The following is a 19,825-nucleotide window of genomic DNA, read 5'->3' as shown; positions in this document are numbered from 1 at the left end:
AATCAGTCACACACTAGTAAATATGCTTTACTTTTGAACGCTGAGGATTGGGGCCATACTGATTCAAAGTAATTACTACAGTAGAAAAGCATAGTAACAATATTGGTTGCTTTGACTTGAATGTGTCTCACTGAATTTGAATGAAATGAATAAGAAAATATTTATTGTGACATAATCCTATCTGAAAGGATAACACTTTAGTTGTCAAGCAATTAAAATTGTAATTATTAGATTGCTTTTGTCATCAAATGATTAAGAAATATGGTGGTTAGAGAGAAAAGGATGTGAGATCTATTTGAAAGATTTTTCAGTCTTTTGAAGGCTGAAGAGTCCATCTGATATCCTACCACTTCTCTCTTATATTATGTTGGACCCGGGTTCAGTCCTGACCTCAGGTAAGGTCTGTGTTGAATTTGTACATACTCCCAATGACCGCGCGGATTTCCTCCGGGTGCTCCGGTTTCCTCCCATATCGCAAAGGGTTTGTAGGTTAATTGGCTTCTGTAAAGTATGTAGGGAATTGATGCAAAAGTGGGATGACACAGAACTAGTGTGAATGGGTGATCAATGATCGGCGTCGACTCAGTAGGCCAAAGGGCCTGTTTCCACGATGAAACTTTCAATCAATCAATCAATAATCAGATGAACAATGAGATTAATGAAATGCAACACTGGCTGTATTCTACGTTGCTGCACAGACCTTTCAAGCATTGAGTCAAAGGCAATGTTATATTGTGAAGAAAATAATGCACTGCTATTAGCAAAAGATTTTGGGGCTGGAAGTTGTGAGTTGCTCTGGTGGACAGCCAGCCTGGACATGATGGGCTGAGTGGCTTCCTTCTATGATTTAACCGTTCTTTGATTGCATGAATTTACAGACAGAAATTGAACTTTCAGTTCGACTGATGTATGCTGGTGTTGATAATTCACATGAGTTTTCTCCCATCCTGGTTAATCGTATGTAACCTGCATATTCATCTACCCGAAACATTCCCCTCCAAAACTTATCCTCCCTCAGCCTTTTCACTCCAAGAAAAACACACTGAACTTCTCTCATGTCATTTTGTTGTTCAGATGCTTCATCCCACACTTCATCTGGTGAATCTCCTCTGCACAATCATGTTCTCATTCGAGAGCAGCTGTCAGAACTGTCAACAATATTCCAGCTGTGGCCCAACACATGTTTTTTTACAAAGATGTAACAACTTCCATGTTCTTACACTCAATGTCCCAGCCAATGAAGGCAAGTATCATGTATTCCTTCTTCGTTGCCTTATCTGTCTATGCTGCTGCCTTCAGGATCTGTGGATTTGTACTCCTACCATTCACTATGTATATTGCACACTGTTTATTAATCCATCCAAAGTGCATCACCTTGCACTTTCAGGATTAACTTCCATATATCATTGTTCTGCCCATTTTATTAGTTTCATCCCATAGTCGATGACTTTCCTCTGAGCTATCAATAACAGTGCTGATTTTCTGCTTTCATAGCTAGAAACATACAGTAAACCCTTGTTATAAAGGACCATGGGGAGGGGGTATCCAATGTTGCCGATTGTCCGCTATAACCAAGTAAGACATCATCATTGTATTTGGTTGAAACAAAGAGCTGCAGATGATGGTTAATACACAAAAGGACACAAAGTGCTGGAGTAAGTCAGTGGGTCAGGCAGCCTCTCAGGAGGACATGGATGGGTGATGTCAGGACCCTTCTTCAGACTGATTCAGTCGGCTGAGTTACTCCAGCACTTTGTATTATTTCACCTTAAAACTAATCGTCAATGCCGCTGGTCTACACCATCGAGCCCTTCTTCACCAGTGGACAAAGTGGTGACCAACAGGAAGAAGTAGCAACTGGCAAGAGGAGAGGGAGCCCCACGGTGACTGAGCACGTCCTGTCGGTGGTAGCGGCCTAAAGAAATCGGTGCCCCAGTGACTACAGTGTGAGCCGCAACAGCGGGCGTGTCAATCAGACCGTGCGGTGGGTGTAGAAGGGCTCGCTGGTGCACCTTGGCGTGACATCACGAGCTGGGCTGGGGTGCGAGCCAGGTGTGGTGTCAGGACCCGGGGCTGAAGAGGTGCGAGCCGGGATGATGTCTGCAGATCCGTCTGCTATAACCAAAGTCCGTCTTTAAGGGGTTAGTTAAAATGAGGGTCTACTGTATATCCATATCTATCCTACCCAATCCGATTATATATTTAAAGAATTTAGTTTAGTTTATTGTCACGTGTACCGAGGTACGTCTGATAGAATACCTATCAACCAAGTATATTCTAGATTATAACGTGGGGTCAGCTCAGTTAAAATGCTCCAGTGGGAGCTTGGATTGATTCGAAATAAAGCATCCATGTTCAGCAGGTCTTATAGAGGAATTTCATACAGATTGGAAAGAGGCCATTTGGCCCAATGTGTCCCATTTGAAAACAGCGATGAGGTACAGGTGCTATATAATATAAATTCTAGGATTTGGTTTAACTGTGATAATTTCCCAGCCTAGATGCTGCGCGGCTTGCAGGGATGTTTGGAGAAGCAGGCAGAGGCCCATGTGCCAACTGCACGTTCCAGATGGTAGAAACCCTGTGCTTGGAGGGGTTTTTGAATTTAAAAGACATTTGGACAGGCACTTGGATAGGAAAGGTTTAGAGGGATACGGGCCAAATGCAGACAAATGGGTCTAGCTTAGACGGGGCATCTTGGTTGGCACGGACCAGTTGGGCCGATGAGGTTGTTCCGCTGCTGTTTGACTCTATGACTCCAAACCTTGACAATTTTGCTGAAGGGCATTTTGTGCTGATATATGCAATCACCTCACTGACGAAGGAAGCAAGAGTATTAAGATGGCAGATATTTCTGCATTGGACAACTTCAATCTTCAGGAATGGAGACAAAAGAGACTGCCTGTATTGGAATCTGGAGCCAAAACCAAACTGCCGGAGGTATTCAGTGGGTCAGAGAGTGTGTCTGTGGAAACACAGGGATAGTCAACGGTTTTGAACATCTTCCAGCAAATTCTTTTTTTTTGCTTCAGGCTTCATGAGTGTTTATGTTGTACTCACCTACATTCGGTCACATTCATGTACCTCACAGATGAGTTGAATGCTCTAGCATCTTACCTGTTCCTGCAGCCATGGAATTTACATGATGCTACAATTAAACCATCAATGACTTCCTCTGGAATCTGGATGGTGAGGAAATAGGGGATCATATTGTACAGAACATCAAAAAGAAGTGGTGAGGCTCACTCTCGCCTGAAATGACCACGGGCAGATACTCATACTGTGTAAAAAACGTTGACTGTGTCACATGTCCTTGCTTGGATGTTAGCCAGCTCATTGTGCATGGGGGTCCTATTTGAATTTTTGGTGCGAACTCCTTAGTACTAAATCCCAGACAGTTTCATATAGCACACAGAGTTTGGGAAACTTGACATTCATCCCATCCACTGATTTAAGTTATTGGGAGTGCAACATTTCATGTAACATCTTGAACTGTTCTTTAATCAATCTTTCTTTCTTTGTTCCCAGCAATTCAATGGACAAACAACACTTGATCATCCCTGCATACGATCATTTCTAAATCTCATTTGTAATCAGATATTCCTGCAATTTTCATTGTGCAGCATTTCTTCAAATGAAATTCTATTCCCAATATCTGTTACACCAGGGACAAAAACCCCCCATTTATTTCATCTTCCTGAATAATTATTAATGAGAAAATACTTATGACCTCCAAATAGACAATAGACAATAGGTGCAGGAGTAGGCCATTTGGCCCTTCGAGCCAGCACCGCCATTCAATGTGATCATGGCTGATCATTCTCAATCAGTACCCCGTTCCTGCTTTCTCCCCATACCCCCTGACTCCGCTATCCTTAAGAGCTCTATCTAGCTCTCTCTTGAATGTATTCAGAGAATTGGCCTCCACTGCCTTCTGAGGCAGAGAATTCCACAGATTCACAACTCTCTGACTGAAAACGTTTTTCCTCATCTCCGTTCTAAATGGCCTACCCCTTATTCTTAAACTGTGGCCCCTGGTTCTGGACTCCCCCAACATTGGGAACATGTTTCCTGCCTCTAACGTGCCCAACCCCTTAATAATCTTATACGTTTCGATAAGATCCCCTCTCATCCTTCTAAATTCCAGTGTATACAAGCCTAGTCGCTCCAGTCTTTCAACATATGACAGTCCCGCCATTCCGGGAATTACCTAGTAAACCTACGCTGCACGCCCTCAATAGCAAGAATGTCCTTCCTCAAATTTGGAGACCAAAACTGCACACACTGCACAAATACATGTTCGTGGTCCAGTTTAGGATTAAACACACAAAAGGGCTAACCATTTGAGTACTAAATGCAGTATAAAAAATATATAAAGCCCAAGGAAATGGTGCAATGTTGATTCCCTTCAATGTTAGAAGAGATCAATGTAAACAGTTTTGAACAACTGAAGAAGGGGTCCCGACCCGAAAAATCACCCTTCCTTTTTCTACAGAGATACTAGCTGACCCGCTGAGCACTTTGCATCTATCTTGAACAACTGACATATTGTTCACAATATGGTGGATTGAGATTAGATAATGTCCTGATTATCGTTTTGTTATTGGTTGATAATGATAGGATATCGGATAAGAGGAACAAAAATAATTACAGGGCAATTCAGAAAAATAAAGTCTTTACACAGAAGGAAGTTAGAATTCAAAATTAGCTATCATAAAACTGAGGTGAAATCGATGTTTAAACAATAAGCTTTGTTACAAATAAAGACATTTGAAGTGCATTTGGAAGCAAGGAGAGCTGATGAATCAGGACCGGTTGGAAATCAGAGAGTCAAGAAATCGGAGAATAAATAGTCTGGGCCTCAAGAGACTCAAAGATTGGGAGAGTCATCAGGAGTTGGTGGGGTCGGGATGGGGTGAAAGGGGATTTCAGTGTGAGGGAGATAAGGCAGAACAACCAAAGATAAATAAGCATTGTGCTGGGAAGACTTTCTCCAGATGGTGTACCTCAGACAACGTGTTTCAATTACTCCTGCATTAGTCCAAACCATCATATTTAGGTATTGCAGATGTGAACATCAAGTCAGGAGCACAAGGGTGACTCAAGGCTGGAAGTGCACAACAGAATTTCTGGAGTAACTAATAATAGCCCAGAAATAGGTCCAAGATGGCGCACAACCCAGGTAACTCTTCCTATGCTAGTCACAGAAGCAGATGTGGATGATCAGGCATGATCACAATGAATGGGGGGGGGGGGGCTGGCTCGAAGGGCCGAATGGCCTTCTCCTGCACCTATTTTCTATGTTTCTATGTGCAATCACGCATTACAATTGCTCCATTCTTTTAAATCTCTACTCCGACGGCAAGATGATTCCCTTTACCATGAATCTATACACTGTGGATGGCTCGATTGTAAGCATGTATTGCCTTTCTGCTGACTGGTTAGCACGCAACAAAAGCTTTTCACTGTACGTCGGTACACGTGGCAATAAACTAAACTGAACGGTCATTCACATGGTTCAATCCAGGAAGAAGAGAGTTTCATTTGCCAAGCACTGAAACAGAAGGTGTCATGCAATTGATTTTCGTGGCAATAATAATTAAAGGCTCTTGCGCAATTGCCTTATGCATATTTCTCCCCCAAAATGAGCGAATAAACATTCAAATGAATCTGCACACTCTGGCAGTGCTTTGTTTTACCTGTGAGTAAAAGGAAACTTAAGTAAGGGAAAGTTATTGTAATGCCTCTGAGAAAATAATTCAATGTTTTTCATTTCCTTACTTCATTATTTATTCATTAGCAGCAATGACTGATTTATAACAATATTTTCCAACATTTTGCTTCCGCACAGACTATTTTTTAAATTATCTTTTCCCCAGTTGATCTGCAAAACTTTTCTCTTGAGCTTGCCCTCAAATCCTCTACACTGAATTATACTATTCAATGACAATTGTGAATAAGCAAGTTTTGCAGAGATTAGTCCACCAGGTTATTTCATTACCTGTAACCTATCACTTAAAATAAGAGTCAGAGCATCAAATTTTCACCCATTAGTGAGGTTAATGGAGTTCATTGTTATTTCTGCGAAAACATCACAATAACGAGATGAGGGGCAGATGTTTGGATAAATGTTATTATCAAAATGCTGCCAATTGATTGCATTACTGGACGAAATAGAACTTAAAAAATGCATCATGACGCTTGGCTCAGCACTGAAATGCCACGAGGTTGCTGCATTTGTGCACTAGTTAAGGCCTAATCATGTAAGGATACTGGATCATTATCAAGTGCATTTTTGATAACTTTGTTGCTTAAAAACTATATTTCAATCAATTTCAGCCATTTTTGTTGTGTTAAAACTTCACTGTGCTGAACACGAGCATCAATTTGGGCCTACATGCGAGAATCGTAAGATTGGTTAAAAAAAAAACTTCAAATAGCATCAGCGCAGTTTACGAACAGAAAGCATCACCAGATTGAGATCTGTGCAGTACCTGACAGGACCAACCTCAATATTGCACCCCTCCCGTGCTTTGTTGTGCTTTGCAACAGTGGGAGTGTCTCCTCCAGTGAGGCTACTCCCGTGATAAATAGGATGATACTGCACGTACATGCTGAGCTCAGCACCACGCGAGGCTGCAGAAGACCTTCTTGTTGAATATTTACAAGGGCCTGCAGGGATCGATGTGACTTTATGAGCAAAGGTGAGCTAATTAACAAATTTTTGCTGTGATTATATATGATTTGACACAGTCACTGTGTGGGCATTAGCCAATGTCAGAAGAAGGGTCCCGAACCAAGACATCACTTGTCCATTCCCTCCGCAGATGCTCCCTGACCCACCGTGTTACTCCAGCATGTGCTCAAGATTCCAGCATCCGCAGTCCCTTGTCTCCCCATTGGCCATTACCAAGCCTGCTGCTACATTTCACAAGTGCAGCTAACTTCAGTTTTCTCAAGCACACGTCTCTGCAAGAGCTCAGCGACAATCCTGTCAACTGCAAAGGTGACAGCTGCTGCGGAGGCACAGATGGAGACCACACAATGTCTTTATGCCGCCTTATATCAAAACAAGCTTAAAGATTGGCTTCACTAAAGGAATAACAAAATGCCAGCAGAGAACAGCTTGATGTCCTCATTAAGCATCGAGGTGCCATTCATGAGTGGATTACTGCCACCAGGATACAAAAGGATACAATCCATGAGCAGACGACAACAGGGGATGGTGCATGTAAGCAGCAAGTTATCCTCCATGAACAAGGAGACGCTACTGGCACTGACACCAATCCACCATTATTTCAATCTCACACCAGATGCTGGGCTGGGTGAAAGATCTGATGTTACAGGTCTTTCATTCCTGCATCCCTCACTCTTTTGGAATCATCTACAAGTATGAGCCTGGGAGGCGTATCATTCCTCCAGAAAAAGGGAGTTGAATTACTGGGAGCTTCAACAGGGAATCCATTTGCAGTTGTTTTCTCATCTCTGGTTGAAATAATGATTAAATATTGCTGTTGAATTAAAGTAGGTTGTTGCACTACTGTCTACCCAGTCCCTCAAGGCATCATGTGCAGTGCCTGAATAGTTTGCATGTTCTGCCTGTGTTTATGTGGTTTCCCTCTCCAGCTGCTCCCACAAACCAGGTTAGTAGGTTCCTCCCACATGCCAAAGACGTGCAGGTTAGTAGGTTAGTTATAACAAAGAACTGCATATGCTGGTTTACCAAAGGTTAATAGGCCACTGTAAATTAATAGTTAGGTGAGCAATAAAATTGAGAAGCAATTGATGGGAACATGGAAATGTCGGTCGCAGGGATCAGTGAGTTGAGCATCCAGTTCCAGGAATGGCGTGGGGAAATGGATTTCAATTCACAGATCACGGGAACAAGTGCAAGAGAAAAGTGCAAGGAGCTATTCCATTGGGATCGGCTTCACTTAGACTTGGTACTCGTGTCCTTGGTAAATGAAATGTCTGTGGCTGTAGATAAGGCTTGAAACTAAATTGTGTTAGTGGGGAAGTGTGCTGATAAGGGGAGATTTAGAAAGATACAGAGTAAGGACAAACCACAGGACTGGGTTGCAAAATGGATAATGATACTCAGAATCACACTGAGCATACAAACAATCCAATATACTCCAATTAGAGTTAGCCAGGAAAATGGTACAAGGCGCATTTGAAAGTTATTCTGTATGTATCAACGCTACATTTGTAACAGGATAGATGAATTAATGTCTGAAATAGAAATAAATGGGTATAATCTAACAGCTTTTAAGGTGATGTGGTTGCAATGCGATCTCATCAGGGAATTAAAAATTTCCAGGAAACTTAAATTTTAGAAGAAATATGCAAAAATTAAATAGGAGCAAGGATAGATCTGATAATAAAGATTGGCTAGAGAGAAAAGGTTTTGGCTTAGAAAATTAAGAAATTGCATCAGTTTTTGAGAAGGTAAAAAAATGTAGAGAGGATAAAGTATTGGCCAATGTGTGCAACAGAAAGGATTCAGTTACATAGGCAGGTTAAGCAAAGGTGAACAGATGTCCAATTGAATATAATGTGGAAATATTGGACAAACAACTGGTGTGATCTGCCTATGGGCCCCAATCAGTAATACCGGGGACAGCAGAAGTAAAGATATTAAAGATACATGTAACAAAGGTAATGCAATAATCATGCATGACTTTAATCCACATTGGCACTCGTTATAGTGCGAAAAATCATGATTTTTGAGATTAATATTTTGAGATATGGTATTGTGCAAAAATAAAGGGTCAATTAAATAATCTGAGAGATGGGGTGTATTCAAGAAAGAGCTACAACGGAGACACAAGTAACTGCAGATGCTGGAATCGAGTCAAACACAATGTACTGGAGTAACTCAGTGGGTCAGGCAGCATTCTGAGATTTAGAAAGTTAAACACAAGCTGGTAGAATTGCACCTCGTAATCCACATGGGTAGCATCCAACCAAACAGTGTGAACATTGAATTCTCCCATGTTTTGGTAACACCCTCTTACCCACTCCCTTTCCTGTGCCCTACCATTCCTGTGCAATCATTTCTCCCACTAACCTGTCCCCTCTCCCAGCCCCCATTCCCATCACATATATCCCATTCTCTGGCTTTCATTTTCACTCTTCTTTCACTCCTCTTATCTCTTTATCTGACACCCTTTTGCCTGTTCTCATCTTTACCTTTTATCTACCCACCTGCTAATCAAACCCCCCCTCAACCCGTATCCACCTATCACTTACCAGGTTTTAGACAATAGAGCTTTTACTATCCTCCTTTATATTATTGGCTAGCTTACCCTCGTACCTCATCTTTTCTCCCCGTATTGCCTTTTTAGTTATCTTCTGTTGCTCTTTAAAAGAGTCCCAATCCTCTGGCTTCCCACTCTTCTTTGCTATGTTATACTTCTCTTTTATTTTTATGCTGTCCTTGACTTCCCTTGTCAGCCACGGGTGCCTCTTACTCCCCTTAGAATCTTTCCTCCTCTTTGGGATAAATTGATCCTGCAACTTCTGCATTATTCCCAGGAATACCTGCCATTGCTGTTCCACCGTCTTCCTTGCTAGGGCCTCCTTCCAGTCAAATCTGGCCAGCTCCTGCCTCATGCCTCTGTAATCCCCTTTGCTATACTGTAATACTGACACTTCCGATTTTCCCTTCTCCCTCTCAATTTGTAGAGTAAAACTTATCATATTGTGATCTCTGCCTCCTAATGGCTCTTTTACCTCGAGTCCCCTTATCAGATCAGGTTTATTACTCAACACTAAATCCAGAATTGCCTTCTCCCTGGTAGGCTCCAGTGCAAGCTGTTCTAAGAATCCATCTCGGAGGCACTCTACAAACTCTCTTTCCTGGGGTCCATTACCAACCTGACTTTCCCAGTCTACCTGCATGTTGAAATCTCCCATAACCACCATAGCATTACATTTGTGACATGCCAATTTTAGCTCTAGATTCAAGTTGCACCCTATGTCGAGGCTACTGTTTGGGGGCCTGTAGATAACTCCCATTAGGGTCTTTTTTACCCTTACAATTACTAATTTCTATCCATACTGATCTAATTTCCCCCACTTTTCCAGCTTTCTTTCCTCTCCCACAATCAGTCTGAAGAAAGGTCCTGGCACAAAACATTGCTTATCCATGTCCTCCAGTCACGTCCTACCTGACCCGTTCAGTTATTCCAGCACTAAGATAATTAGTTAAGTCTGAGCGCAGGCTTGTGTTGAAATAAATAAAACTGAAGATAGGACACGTGAGATAGCGGTGGTAGATTGGGGGGGAAAAATTAGAGCGTGTGACAATAAACAAACAGCGTATAGTTTGTAGTTTATAAAGACTTGTAAAGGTATTTAAAAAAGCAATAGGACAATTGGTCCAACTACGATGAAGAAAGTATAGATTAAAGGAGGAAAGTCTGTTAGCCTGATAATACACTAAAGAAGCATCAAGTAATTCATATGGAAAGGGAAAATAGAATATGAGAGTAATCCAGTGAGATTCATAGAAACAGACTGCAAAATCTTCAATAGACTTGTAAAAAGGAGAAGCACAAATGTTAATTGGGTTCTTTACAGAATGAGACAGCAGAAATTATCTTGGGAAAAAATGAAAATGGCAGAAAGATTTAAACAAATATTTTATGTCTGACTTCAAAGAAAACGTAGAAAAAAAAGCATAATGGAACATAGTGGAGAAATACAGGTTTAGAGTCTATGAGGAACTTAAATAATTAGCATAAATTTTAAAATGTATTGGGCAAATTAATGGGACTGAAGTCGATAAATCCTTCGGATATGCCTCCAGAATGCTTCCCACAGACTGGAAAGCAGCAAATGTAACCTTACGATAAAAACAGAAAATGCTGGAAAATCTCAGCAGGCCAGCTAGCACCTGATGAAAGAAGCAGTTGACCTTATGTGAGGGAAATAACTGCAGATGCTGGTACAAATCGAAGGTATCACAAAATGCTGGAGTAACTCAGCGGGTCAGGCGGCATCTCAGGAGAGATGGAATGGGTGATGTTTTGGGTCGAGACCCTTCTTCAGACTGCCCTTATGTGACCTTACTTTCAAATAAAGGAAGGAGAGCGAAATAAGGGCACTCCAGACCCAATTTGTTAGATATTAGAAAAAAGCTTAAATTATTGAGGAAACGATAATAGGACACAAAGAAAACAGATTGTGCTACAACAACATGGATTTATGAAATGGACATGGTACTTGCCACACCAATGAAAGCATTTTGATGTTGCAATTAGCAGGATAAGGAAAGAGAGTAAATAAATATATTAGCAACATCAAAAGATCAATAAGGAGCAAAAGATAAATATAAGTTGGGTGCATGATATTTGAATAATATAAAAGTGTTAGAAGATAACAAACAAAACAGAATAGGGATGAATAAATAAATAGGTGATTTTTGGGTTAGTGGACGGTGATTGGGAAGGTACCAAAGGATTAGGAATAGTTCCTTTATTGTCATTGTAACATGAGCCATGTACAACGAAATTGTAAAATGTCAGCCAGTCAGTGCACCATTCAAACATTTCTAAAAGCTAACGATACATACAAGGTAAAATATTTTAAAAAAGATAAACAACTAAAATAAATATCATGAAAATAGCACGCATAAACACCCAACCCTACATCCTTCTGTCGATTTCACAGTCTCTTATTATGTATCGCCCCTGCGTTCCTTGGCGGCTACATTTAGTGCCTTTATAGCAGTGGGGTAAAAACTATTTTTAAGTCTGTTTGTCCTTGTCCTTGTAGATCTGTACCGTCTGCCTGACGGTAACAGTTCAAACAGGGAGTGTCCGGGGTGGGAAATGTCCTTTATAATACTCTGGGATTTTTTGATGCAGCGGGAACTGTGTAAGTCCTCCAAGGTAAGTAGAGGGCAGCCGACAATCCTCTGGGCGTTGTCAATGGCCCTCTGGAGCGCTTTCCTCTGAGCCGCTCAGTGGTAGATCCACAGTTGTTCACAATGCCAAGAGTCAAGAGTGTTCTATTGTCATATATCTCAAAATGGAACAATGGAATTCTTACTTACCTGCATATCTACAATTGGGTTGAGGGAAGCAAACGTGATTTCTCAGTTTACTCATCACACAAATATAGTTGCCATAATGTATTATTGAGGAAGATGCAGAGTGTTTCAGGATTAGATAGACAAACTAGAAAATGGGTGAGGACACGAAGACAGAATATAATTTTAGAAATATTTAAGATAATCGACTTTAGCAAAAAATAGTTCATAGAGTATTTTTTTTGAATGATGAGAGATTGAACAATGTTGGTTTCAGAAGGACCGGAGTGTCTGCATACAAATCACTGAATGATAATATACAGATAGATGTGCAAGAAATTGGACAGCTAACACTATGACAGCCTTCATTGTAAGGAGATAGAAGTACAAGAGTAAAGGCATATTATTGGATTGAAATGGACCTCTGAGCTATTGTGTACAGGTCTGCTCTTCTTACCTAAAGAAATGATTACTTGTGATAAAGGGAGTTGGTGGTCAGATGGATGCTGTTGTTTCTAAAGGTAAGATTAAACAGACTGCAGCAATACTGTCGAGCTTAGATGAGCGAGAGGCAATCTCACATCGGGGTTTCAAGTTTCTCTTAGACTGGGGTGTTGAAAACCACCGGTCATAATCTCAAAATAAGGGTTTATCCATTCAGGGTTAAGATGAGAAGAATTTTTTTTTCAGCCAGCAGGTAGAGACACTCTCAATTTCTCTCCCCAAATGGGTTGAAGAAGCACAATGATAGATTTTATTTTTTGGAGATTCTCATATTCTAGTTTAGTCTATTGTCACATGTACCAAAGTACAGTGAAAAGCTTTAGTCACGTGCGAACCAGTCAGCGGAAAGACAATACCATATTTACTGATTTACAATCAAGCCATTTACGATCTATGGAGACATGATAAGGGAATTAGTGCAAGGTAAAGCAATTGAAGTCTGAGGGCCACCTCAGAGATTAAGGGAATGAAGGGATTAGGGCAGGAAAGTGGTGAAGATATAAAAGATCATCCGTTGTTTTTGTGAATAATGAAGCAAGTCTGTGAGACTGAATGGCCTACTCCCACTTCTGGTTTAGCAAAATAGGTGCAGGAGGTGCAGGAGGTGCAGGAGTAGACCATTCGGCCCTTCAAGCCAGCACCGCCATTCAAAATTATCATGGCTGATCATCCAAAACCAGTACCTCGTTCCTGCTTTTTCCCCATATCCCTTGATTCCTTTAACCTGAAGAGCTAAATCTAACTCTCTCTTGAAAACATCCAGTGAATTGGCCTCCACTGCCTTCTGTGGCAGAGAATTCCACAGATTCAAAATTCTCTGGGTGAAAACGTTTTTCCTCTTCATTCACAACTCTCTGGGTGAAAAAGATTTTCCTCATCTTAGTCCACTGAGACCATGCCAACTATAAACCATCCATTTATACTAACATTATACTACATTATATAGCTACTGTAAAACTAACTCTCTTGAAAACATCCAGGGAATTGGCCTCCACTGCCTTCTGTGGCAGAGAATTCCACAGATTCATAACACTCTGGGTGAAAAAGTTTTTCCTCATCTCAGTCCTAAATGGCCTACCCCTTATTCTTAAACTGTAACCCCAGGTTCTGGATTCCCCAACATCAGGAAAATGTTTCCTGCATCAAGCCTGTCCAATCCTTTAAGAATGTTATATGTTTCAAAAAGATCCCCTCTCATCCTTCTAAATTCCAGTGAAGACAAGCCCAGTCGACCCATTCTTTCATGATATGTCAGTCCCACCATCCAGGGAATTAAACTGGTGAACCTATGCTGCACTACCTCAATAGCAATATTGTCCTTGCTCAAATTAGGCGACCAAAACTGCACACAATACTCCAGGTGTGGTCTCACCAGGTGCCCTCTACAACTGCAGTAAGACCTCCTTGCTCCTGGACTCATATCCTTTTGCAATGAAGGCCAACATGCCATTCTCTTTCTTCTCTCCTTGCTGTACCTATCGCTGTTTGCATGCTCCTATCATTGAGGATACCCGTATGGCAAACCAGATGGCTCGAGGAGAGCTAATATGGTGCCTTTATTCAAGAAGGGAAGCAAAGATAAATCAGCTTATTATAACCCAATGAGTTCAAAATCAGTGAGACTATTATTTAACACTTGGAAAGGAAGTCAATCAAAAATGGTCAGCAATGGCTGTAAATCGAGTCTGAGGTGTGGCCCAGTGGCACATCTATTGGCCCAGTGGCAAATCGAGCAACCCCAGTGGCAAATCGAGCAGCCCCAGTAGCACTAGTTGGTCCAGTGGCACATATAGTGGCCCAGTGGCACATATAGTAGCCCAGTGGCACATCTCATAACCCCATGACACAGCTAATTGCCCTGTGGCACAGCTAGTAGCCCAATGTTACAACTAGTAGCCCAGTGTCACCGGCAGTAGCCCACTGTCACAGCTAGTAGCCCACTGTCACAGCTAGTAGCCCGCTGTCACAGCTAGTAGCCCGCTGTCACAGCTAGTAGCCCGCTGTCACAGCTAGTAGCCCACTGTCACAGCTAGTAGCCCCATGGCACAGCTAGTAGCCCACTGTCACAGCTAGTAGCCCACTGTCACATCTAGTAGCCCAGTGTCACAGCTAGTAGGCCACTGTCACTGCTAGTAGTCCCAGTGGCACAGCGAGTAGCCCAGTGGCACATTTTCCCAGTGACTGCGTGGGTATCCTCATCTTTTCCTCAATTTCGTCCTTCACCCCATTGATAATGTGAGATGTAAATTAAGTGGCCACAGTAATCATCCTGAGTCTGTAAGTGGGTATTGGGTGGAGGGAGTTGATGGGAGTGGGAGGAAACTAAAATGGGTTTGGCAGAAAATTCATGTCAATGAGTGCTTGATGGTTAGTATGGATTCAATGGGCCAAAGGGCCTGTTTCCTTGCTCAAGAGCTGTGTTATGTTAGCATGTCTAATTGGCTGAATTATTTCCTCTGAATCCCAGTCTTGTGAGTTGGCCAAAGTAATAGAAAAACTCAACAGCATAACATAAAATATAAATTGGAACAAAAATCTGTTGTGATTTTATTGTTCCAGAATATTATGTTCGAAAAGGACTCCCTCAATTTATTTCAAAATTGGGTACCACAGTAGCTAAAATGTAGCTCTGCCTCGGTTGGAATTTAGCTGCCATCTAATATACCTACTTCGAAACATTTACAAGAAAGATTGAAATGCATTTATAAACAATTGAGTGGAAAGCCAGCATTCAAAAACCTACAGATGAAAATATGAAAATTAGCATGAATGACTTCAAAATGACTCAACTGCACAAAAACATATAGAAAATGATTATTTGGTAATTAGCAAAATAAACATGATGGGGTACAAGGAGAACAGAATAGTAAGGGCTCATTTATACAAAGCCCACCAAATCTAACATTTACAAGGAGAATGCAAAGAGAAATTAATTTGAAAAAAGCCAATTTGAAAGCTGTGAACTAAATTACTACATAAAGAAGGCAGAATTATTTATAAAAAGAAAGAATTTAGGGAAAAAGGTTCACTGAAGCACTGAAACAAATACGAGATGAAATGAAGGACAGAGAAACAGGTGGAAGGAAATTTGTGATAATAAAAGTATATGCCTATAGGGTGCTGGGAATTGTGAAATAAATGGCCATGTGAAGAGATAAATGACTCTCCTATATCTGATCTGTTATCCTGTTGCTAAATAAAGAAAATTCCAATTTCAGGAGCCGAAAAGTTCTTGATATTATTACTGCTCCTCTCTATTGCAAATACTGAAGGATGACTTCGATTCCTCCCAGCTGCCAGATTTGGTTTTCGATTCTCCGTCTGGCACTGACAGTACAAACAAGCCAGCGCTGAGCTTCCCTTTGACTCCCAATGAAGAGGAATCACCACTGACTTTGCTAATGTAAGGAATTAATGTCATTTTCCTCTGCTGTGACTTGCACAGATCCAACCATTTTTGCAGCAAGTAAATACCGACTATTGTTTGAATTTATTGCTGGGCTTAATAAATGTTTAGTTAAACAATGAAAATAATGTCCAGAAAGAATAAGTAAAAATGCAGCTCAAAATGAAAACGATTTGTGGTCAATTGCAGAATTCTCAAAACCTGTTTGAAAGGGCTTTGCAAATAATAGATTATTTTTAACTCCTGGGACTGATGTGTTGGCAAATGTAGGAGAGGTTATATACGGGATCAAAACTTTCAACATTTTCCAAAAACATTCACACAAATACATTCATACAAATACATGACTACACAGTGCCTTCAGTATCAGCTTGGAAGGTCAGACTAAATCAAACTCTGAAATTGGACTTGAACCAGCAACCATTGTTACCATTAAATACGTCACCAATCAAGATCAGCAGAGTAAACAGGAGGAACAGAATGAGGCCACATCATACAACCCAATGGCATGAACATTGAATTCTCCAAATTCAGGTAACAACCCCATCCTCCCAACCTCCTCTTTTCCCTGCACCTCACCCAGATGGACATCCATTTGTTCCACTATCCCACTCCCTTTCCCTTTCCCCCCCATTCCCTTCCACCTACATCCCTCCCTCTGGCCACACATTGTCCTCCTCTTCTCTCCTTATCTTACACCCTGTTGTCTCTTTTTCAACTCTAGCCTTTGTCAACCCATCTGCCAATAACCCCCCCCTGACCTGCATGCACCTTTCAGTTGCCAGGCTATGTCCCATACCCACCTCTTTTCTAGCTTTCCCCCCACAACTGCAGTCTGAAGAAGGGTCCCAATCTGAAATGACACATATCCATGTCTTTCAGAGATGCTACCTGGTCTGATGAATTACTCCAGCACTTTTATAAGACCAGCATCTGCAGTTCCTTGTTTCTCTTTAAACATCAACATTGATGGGTACCATCATGTAGTGGATGCTGGATGGATAATCCAGAAGTACATATTTTGCCTCCTCTTTAATGGCAGCGGATGAATTGGCGTTCTTTTTTAAAAATCATTAAAATAGAATAGGTCAAAAGATAGAAACGAGGAACAGCAGGTGCTGGTTATATTCTCAGTTTAGTTTATTGTCAAGTGCTCCGAGGAACAGTGAAAAGCTTTTATTGCGTGCTATCCAGTCAGCAGAAAGACAATACATGATTACAATTGAGCCATTACAGTGCATAGATACATGATAAGGGAATAACTTTTAGTGCAAGGTTAAGCCAGAAAAGTCTGATCAAGGATAGTCTGAGGGTCACCAATGAGGTAGATAGATAGTCATTCAGCACAACTCTTGGGTTGTGGTAGGATGATTCAGTTGCCTAATAACAGCTGGGAAGAAACTGTACCTGAATCTGGAGGTGTGCATTTACACACTTCCATACCTTTTGCCTGATGGGAGAGGGCAGAAGAGTGGGACTTGTCTTTGCTGCTGGCCTTGTCGAGGCAGCGTGAGGTATAAATTGAGTCAATAGAGGGAGGTTGGTTTGTGTGAAATGTCACAAAGTGCTGGTGTAACAGCAGGTCAGGCAGCATCCATGGAGAACATGGATAGGTGACCTTTTAGGTCAGGACCCTTCTTCAGAATGATTTGCAAGTGTAAAATGCAAGTGTTTGGTCATGGTGAGCATGACAACTGCAGTATGAGCTAGAAAGTGCCTCGATTTTTGATTTGAGGTAAACTTCCACAACTGGCAAAATTATCCAGAGGCCAGGACGAATAGTCCAGGGGGCAGACTTCAAATCCCATCAAGGCAGCAATGAATATTAAATTTAATTCAATTAATAATTTATGAAAAGGAAACGAGTAGTCTCAAGAAGGATTCTCTCAAGAACAACCAGAATCTCATTAAAAAAAAACATTTGGTTCTCTTATATTGTTCAGGTCCGGCCTGTATTTGACAGCAGACCCACTCCGTGCGGTTGGTTCTTACAGGTAAGTGCTCTCACATGGCCTAGGAAATCATTCAGTTGTACAATTACTGCCACATTTCAACATGGAAAGAAAAAAATCAGACAGACCACCTAGAATCCTCTTCGGCACCATGCTGAAGCACAATTACTCCCAGATCAGCCAACCTTACAAAATCATTCTCACGACAATACCTGGGGGCTGGTGGCTAAATTGGATGAGCTGTGCCACAGATTAGTTAAAAATCAGCCTGACATAGTTATTACTCGCACAAGTATACTTAACAAAGGGCCGAACCCCTCCTGCATAATCCATCAGCAGGAAAGACCCATCAGAGGGGCAGCAGAGTCACCTACAGGACAATAGACAATAGACAATAGACAATAGGTGCAGGAGTAGGCCATTCAGCCCTTCGAGCCAGCACCGCCATTCAATGCGATCATGGCTGATCACTATCAATCAGTACCCCGTTCCTGCCTTCTCCCCATAACCCCTCACTCCGCTATCCTTAAGAGCTCTATCCAGCTCTCTCTTGAAAGCATCCAACGAACTGGCCTCCACTGCCTTCTGAGGCAGAGAATTCCACACCTTCACCACCCTCTGACTGAAAAAGTTCTTCCTCATCTCCGTTCTAAATGGCCTACCCCTTATTCTCAAACTGTGGCCCCTTGTTCTGGACTCCCCCAACATTGGGAACATGTTATCTGCCTCTAATGTGTCCAATCCCCTAATTATCTTATATGTTTCAATAAGATCCCCCCTCATCCTTCTAAATTCCAGTGTATACAAGCCCAATCGCTCCAGCCTTTCAACATACGACAGTCCCGCCATTCCGGGAATTAATCTAGTGAACCTACGCTGCACGCCCTCCATAGCAAGAATATCCTTCCTCAAATTTGGAGACCAAAACTGCACACAGTACTCCAGGTGCGGTCTCACCAGGGCCCGGTACAACTGTAGAAGGACCTCTTTGCTCCTATACTCAACTCCTCTTGTTACGAAGGCCAACATTCCATTGGCTTTCTTCACTGCCTGCTGAACCTGCATGCTTCCTTTCATTGACTGATGCACTAGGACACCCAGATCTCGTTGAACTCCCCCTCCTCCTAACTTGACACCATTCAGATAATAATCTGCCTTTCTATTCTTACTTCCAAAGTGAATAACCTCACACTTATCTACATTAAACTGCATCTGCCATGTATCCGCCCACTCACACAACCTGTCCAGGTCACCCTGCAGCCTTATTGCATCTTCCTCACAATTCACACTACCCCCCAACTTAGTATCATCTGCAAATTTGCTAATGGTACTTTTAATCCCTTCGTCTAAGTCATTAATGTATATCGTAAATAGCTGGGGTCCCAGCACCGAACCTTGCGGTACCCCACTGGTCACTGCCTGCCATTCCGAAAGGGACCCATTTATCCCCACTCTTTGCTTTCTGTCTGTTAACCAATTTTCTATCCATGTCAGTACCCTACCCCCAATACCATGTGCCCTAATTTTGCCCACTAATCTCCTATGTGGGACCTTGTCGAAGGCTTTCTGAAAGTCGAGGTACACCACATCCACTGACTCTCCCTTGTCAATTTTCCTAGTTACATCCTCAAAAAATTCCAGTAGATTTGTCAAGCATGATTTCCCCTTCGTAAATCCATGCTGACTCGGAACGATCCCGTTACTGCTATCCAAATGCTCAGCAATTTCGTCTTTTATAATTGACTCCAGCATTTTCCCCACCACTGATGTCAGACTAACTGGTCTATAATTACCCGTTTTCTCTCTCCCTCCTTTCTTAAAAAGTGGGATAACATTTGCTATTCTCCAATCCACAGGAACTGATCCTGAATCTATAGAACATTGAAAAATGATCTCCAATGCTTCCACTATTTCTAGAGCCACCTC

General features: G+C 41.7%; 1 protein-coding gene across 1 annotated transcript in view; it reads right to left on the bottom strand.

The window, feature by feature from the left end:
• The window catches only part of LOC144604190 (contactin-associated protein-like 2), a 1,366,128-nt gene that overhangs the window by 697,434 nt on the left and 648,869 nt on the right, over positions 1–19,825 (bottom strand). The window lies entirely within an intron of this gene.

This window comes from Rhinoraja longicauda, chromosome 2 (genome assembly GCF_053455715.1).
Source record: "Rhinoraja longicauda isolate Sanriku21f chromosome 2, sRhiLon1.1, whole genome shotgun sequence".
Classification (NCBI taxonomy): Eukaryota; Metazoa; Chordata; class Chondrichthyes; order Rajiformes; family Arhynchobatidae; genus Rhinoraja; species Rhinoraja longicauda.
The sequence above is the reverse complement of the archived record's forward strand: the minus strand, read 5'-3'. Positions and strand labels throughout refer to the sequence as shown.